The sequence below is a fragment of the Thermothelomyces thermophilus genome, chromosome 5 (assembly GCF_000226095.1).
Source record: "Thermothelomyces thermophilus ATCC 42464 chromosome 5, complete sequence".
Lineage (NCBI taxonomy): Eukaryota > Fungi > Ascomycota > Sordariomycetes > Sordariales > Chaetomiaceae > Thermothelomyces > Thermothelomyces thermophilus.
The window spans coordinates 1,533,383-1,539,382 of record NC_016476.1 but is presented as its reverse complement, the minus strand read 5'-3'; positions in this window follow the sequence as shown (position 1 = coordinate 1,539,382).

Sequence of the window (6,000 nt, the reverse complement as noted above, 5' to 3'; positions counted from 1 at the left end):
TTAAAGGTTCTATCTGGATTTATCCTAGGGATATTTCGTATCCTAGAAATACTATTTTCCTAATATAGAATTCGCTCTTTTCCTTGTTAACTAATAGTTTATATATATATAGCGTATCTAACATTACTTTTATATACTTCTAGTGTTTATCTATCGTCTTAGAGAAGATAAGTATGTCGTCAAGATAATATACTATAAATTTGTCGAGAAAGGGTCGGATAGCTTGATTAATTAGGGCTTAGAACGTTGCCGGCGCGTTCGTAAGTTCAAATGGCATGACAAGGTACTTATAGTGGCTATAGGGTGTCCTAAAGGCCGTTTTCCACTCGTTGCCTTCTTTGATCTGTATATAGTTATAGGCTAATAGCAAGTCAAGATACGTAAAATATTAGGCTCCTACTAACTAATCTCGGAGCCGTAAGATTAGTAGTAACGGGTATCGGTTTTTCACGGTCTATTCGTTAAGTTGCCAATAGTCAACATATAACTATAGCTTTCCGTCTTTCTTAGGCACAAATAGGATCGGGTAGCCTACTAGTGATGTCGACAGGCAGATATATCCTTTTCGAAGATTCTCCTCTAAATATCGCTTAAGTTCTTCGTTCTATATCTGGCTCGTATAGTAAATCTTAAAGAACTTTAGTTATACTCCTTCCTTAAGCTTAATCTCGTAATCCTATAGGCCGTGTTCTAGTAGCCCTTCTAGATATTTCGGTTCGAATGCTAGGTATCCTTTATATTCCTTCGGTACTTCCCTAGTCTTGTCTCGTCTCTCGGTTTTCTAGTAGTATACGAACTTGGTTCCATCTATAGCGATGTTAGCGATTTCTCCTGTCTTAACCTACTACTCTAATTATAGTGCTCCGCATTTATTAATAGAGAGAATAGCTATCGGCGGTTTAGCTCGTTCCTCCTATCGCTATATCGATGTCATTATGCCGCCTTTTCTAGAGTCCGTAGTAGTCTGCCTGCTACTATCTGTCTCTTACGGTAGATCTATAGGATATGCCTTTCCTTGAGCATTGTCTGCTTGCGATCCTTGCGTGCTCCCTATCTCGCTAGTCGAATACAACTCTATTTAGGGTTATAGGTAGCTATTATTCTTCTAGCTAACGTCCGGGTTATAGTCTTCATACTATAGTAACCCTAATATTATGTCTTTGTCGTTACCTATATTTATAATGCTAAATACGACTGCTATAGTCTTTCCTACCATAGTAATATCAATCGGTTCGGTCTCCTTACGTACTTATTACGTCGGAAATAGCCCTTTGACTATACTATACTTCTACTTTATTCTCTAGGGTATCTATAGCTAATTTATAAGTGTCAGCAAAATCAGGTTTATCTCTACTCTACTATCTACTAATACGAGCATTTTATACTATCTCTACTATGCTATTATCTATAATCGCTTATCTTACCGCCGTCGTCTAAAGATTATGGCAATTTCCTATGTTTCTGCTAGGAGGTCTCGATATAGTGGTCTCTTACGCTAGTTCCTCCTATACTATGCTACCACCTGCCACTACACAGGCATTAATGGCTTCTAGGCCCCTCGAAGGGCCCTGACCCGTTTCCTAGGTTAGTGCTAACCTCTTCGGTTATTTAGCTAATAGCGGCTTCGTCAATCGTGCTTATTTCCGTAAGCTATTAAGTGCTTGCGGCTTCCCACCGTTAGGTCCGTTCCGCTTTCCATCGTGCGTACTATAGCTTTATCTGAAGCTCCCAAATTTATAATTTCTTTTTGTCTATATGATAGAGGCAATCGTTACTCTAGTACGAGTCCTATATGTCTTATCTAGTTCTATAGTACCTAGGCTAGGCTTGTCTTAGAACTATCGTAATACCTTCTAGATCACGGGCTTCGATCTTCTAGAGCAATTCGGCCGCTCTGTTTCTTACATCGTAGACCTATTCTATAGGGTGTAAGCTTCTATCCTCATTTCCTTGTTAGGTCGGCTAGTAATTGTTTTCGAATTTGTCGTAGAAGTAGTATTGGCATTCGTATGCTATACACTAGAACTAGGGCACTTGCGTATATGCCTCGTGTCAAGGGTATAGTCGCGTGGCGTTGCCTAGGAGGTATTAGAATTCTTTCCCAAATCCTTCCCATTATATGTAGACTATAGATACTCTAGTGCTAATATAGGAGTGTTTCTTCTAGTAGCTTTCCTATATATGCTCGTCTTTTCTGTAGTTCGTATATATAAACTAGTATTCTAGGTTCCGTACGTCGTTACTAAGTTGCTAGCCGTTAAGATACTTGGCGTAGCTATCGGGCCTATCGTATATTATAGGCTATTCTCCTTTGATAGTTTCTACGATACGTCGGAGTTCCCTTATTTCGTCCCTCATTCTATCGCTCTAGTAGGCAAGTCAAATCAAGCGTCTATCCTATTTACATAGTTCTATATTAAGCTAAAAAACTTTATTACGATACTATTTGATTTGTTCCTAGAGAAATAGAACATTAGGTCTAAGTCTTTCGATTCCTTAGGTATTAGTTGTCTACGATCTATCCTACCTCTATATAACTATAAAACCCTACTGCCTCAAGGCTAGGAGAATCGAAACTGGTGGTATATATTCTCCTACTATATCCTATTTAGCAAGACCTATCTCTAGGTCCGTAGTGACCAGTTCGGAGTACGGTGCTTGTTTGTCTTTACCATTATCATCATGTCTAAGACTGTCTATATTACTGCCCCTATCTTTGTAGCTTATAGCCGCTACTTTGATAACGTCCTTGGTAGTTTCGTTAATAGCCGTAATTTCCTTTCTAGGGACTATCTTCTACCCTTTCTTCGGGCTTCGACATTCTTACTTATAATGCCCTTTCTTTTTGTAGTTATAGTAAGTAACATTAGACTTGTCTTTAGTTATCTTCTTCCGGTCCTGCTTCTATGCTATATCTATATCTATAGCTCCAAGGTACGTCCCGTATAAGGTACTAACGTATGCTCGCTTTTTCTTGTCATTAGCCTTAACCGTGGTTCTATTTATTTGACCTCGTTTTTACTACTCTTATATATAGAGTCGATTATCGATTCTAATAGCCTATATAATATATTTATCTAGGGTCTTAGGCTAATTATACTTATATAGCTTATCTTTAACCTTTTCCTTTAAGCTATTATAGAATAGTTATATTAATACCTTGTCGTTAAGCTAAGACTTAAGTATATCCTATCTAAACTATATAGTATAGGAGGCTACTAACTTAGTCTATTAGAGATTGGCAAGTCTTTCTTATATATAAATCTTCTCGTCTTTATCGCTAAAAACCTTCCGAAGCTCTTCTTCGAAACGGTCATAAGATTAGAAGACTACTTATATAAACGTATCTCGGTTATCTTTGTCTTCCTTAATAAGATAATCATTCTATATAGGCTCGAACTATCTAAATGCCTTGCCCTCTAGTCTCGTAGCTATATAGAGGACTTTAGCTTTATTATCTAGAAATATGTCATCATTAAGCCAGAAGTAAGATTAGAGGTTTATTAGGAATCCTATAAGATCTTCCTTGGTTCCTCTATATTTGCTAGGTAGTTCGATCTTGATATAGCTCGCTTTGGCGCCCTCGAGTGCCTCGATTTTAGCGTAGGCCTCGTTAACCAACTTCTGCAAGTACTTTTCGTGGTTCTCGAGTTCCTTGATCCGAGCTTGAGCAGTCTTGTCTCTCTAGTCTAACTCCTAGATCTACTGCTAGAGTTGACCAAGCTAAGCGAGCAGCTATTCGGCCGTAACGTTAGTAGCCATGTCGGTGTCGAGGTCGAAGTCACCTCTATTCTGAACCATAATAGAACAAAGGGAGTAGTAACAACGTATGACGAACCTAACTTAGACTTCTTCTAAAAGGGTTCAGATGAAGGTAGATTGAGTAAGATAAGTAGGCAGATTGTCTAAGGGATTCGGTAAAGCCAAAGGGTTTATAATAACACTAGAGTTATCTCTTATAGTAATTAGCAATGCTTGGTATAAGTACTGTGATTATAATTGTTACTACTGGTAAACTCTTAGAGTCTACCTAACGAGTAACTAGCTAGCTATATATATATAATTATCTATCCCTCTTTAATAGTTATTACTAGTACTATTTCTCCTTTTACTCTGTGATTCCGCGTTGTCGACGGTGATATGTTATTATTACTAGTGAAGACCTTAGTCTTGGCGGTGATAATCTTCTGATTGGTCTGTTAAGTGATTGGCTGTCGGAATGTCCTATGTCCTGACTACAGCTTGCTAGGCCGTCTATGTGCTTATCTGTAATAGTAAACTATATATAATAGTCTATTTAGTATATATACTAGTTATTATCCTAACTAACCATACTATTATATATAGTATTATGGAATAAACTAACCTAGATATAAGTTTAACTAACTATGCTAACCGTCGCCTAATTAACGTGTCTATCTACCTATTATAATACGACCTTAAAGTCTACTATCTTCCTAGAAGGCTTAACTTTATACTAGATACGTTAAGTAGATTAAGTATATTAGGAGACCTTAAACCTTCTAAATAACTAGATAGATTAGCTATACTTGACGACATTTGGTTTGCTTTCGCCAAGGTATAAATGGATCCTAAACTCAAGGCAAAGTTCATTAACGGCTATAAGGCTAATATTAAGTACGCCCCTATTATTAAGGACCTTATTAAAAACAAGTATATAGATAGAACTATCGACGATAAGGGTATCGCTATTTTTTCGCACCACAGGCTACCGTTTATCTTAATTGACGAGCTCCTCTACTATATCTACCTAGATGGTATATACACGCTATACGTTCCGTCGAGCCTCGTATAATATATCCTAGGCTTAGCCTATGACGAGAAGTATCATTTCAGAACTAATAGGATAATATACGACTTATATAATATCATAATCGATGGAAAAACTAGGTATATATAGGACCACGCAAAGTACTATCCTATCTATTAAGTTAATACTACCGATTGTAATCTTCCTATAGGCGACTACCAGCCAATTTGTCCATCGGATATACTATCTATATAAGTAATTACTATCGACTTTATAGTAGCGTTACTATTAGTTCCATTAGCTAGAATACTATAGCATTTGAACAGATATAATAAGTTTAATTTGATAATGACCATATCTTGTAAATCGTCTAAACAAACGCTCTTTATACCTAGCTACTCTTACTATACTACTACGGACTAGGGCTATACATTAATATAATAACTACTCCTATCTAACTAGGGAGTACTAACCGCCATTATATCTAACTACGACCACAAATTTATATCCGAGCTATAGACTAATATATAGAAAGTGTTAGGCACGAAGCTATTAATAACTACTATATACTACCTATAAGGAGATAGTCTTATAGAGCGAAAGAACTAAATGATAGAAATCGCTCTATACTTCTTTATCTATAAGAAACTAGATGACAATTAGACTACTATACTTCTATAGCTCTAGTAGCATTTAAATAGCATATATATCGCTTCTATTGGCATATCTCTATATAAGCTACTATACGGTCTCAAACTAGCCAGACCGCTAAAAGCGCTAACAGCGCCGTCGAAAACGGCATAGGATATCCTAGTCCTATATAAATATCTATACCAAGATACCTAGATAGTAATAGACTTTATAGCGGCCCGCGCTAAATGTAGATACGACGCTAGCCACCGTAATATCGAATTCAAGCTAGGTAACCAAGTATATCTATACCTCTACCGCGGTTACTACTTACCTAGACAGCCGTCGCCTAAACTATCCTAATAGCGCGTCAGACCTTTTAAAGTCGTTAAACGCGTTGGCTGCCTAGCGTACCGTCTTCGACTACCGCCGAATATAGACATCTATCCTATAATATCTATAGTATAGCTATCGCATACTCCTCCTAGAACCGACCTGTACGACCACGCTGTACCACCCCCTGACCCTATTAAGGATAGCTATACCAATAGCAGTTTAGAATCTAGAGACGAGTATAAGCTCGAACGTATTTAAAACTA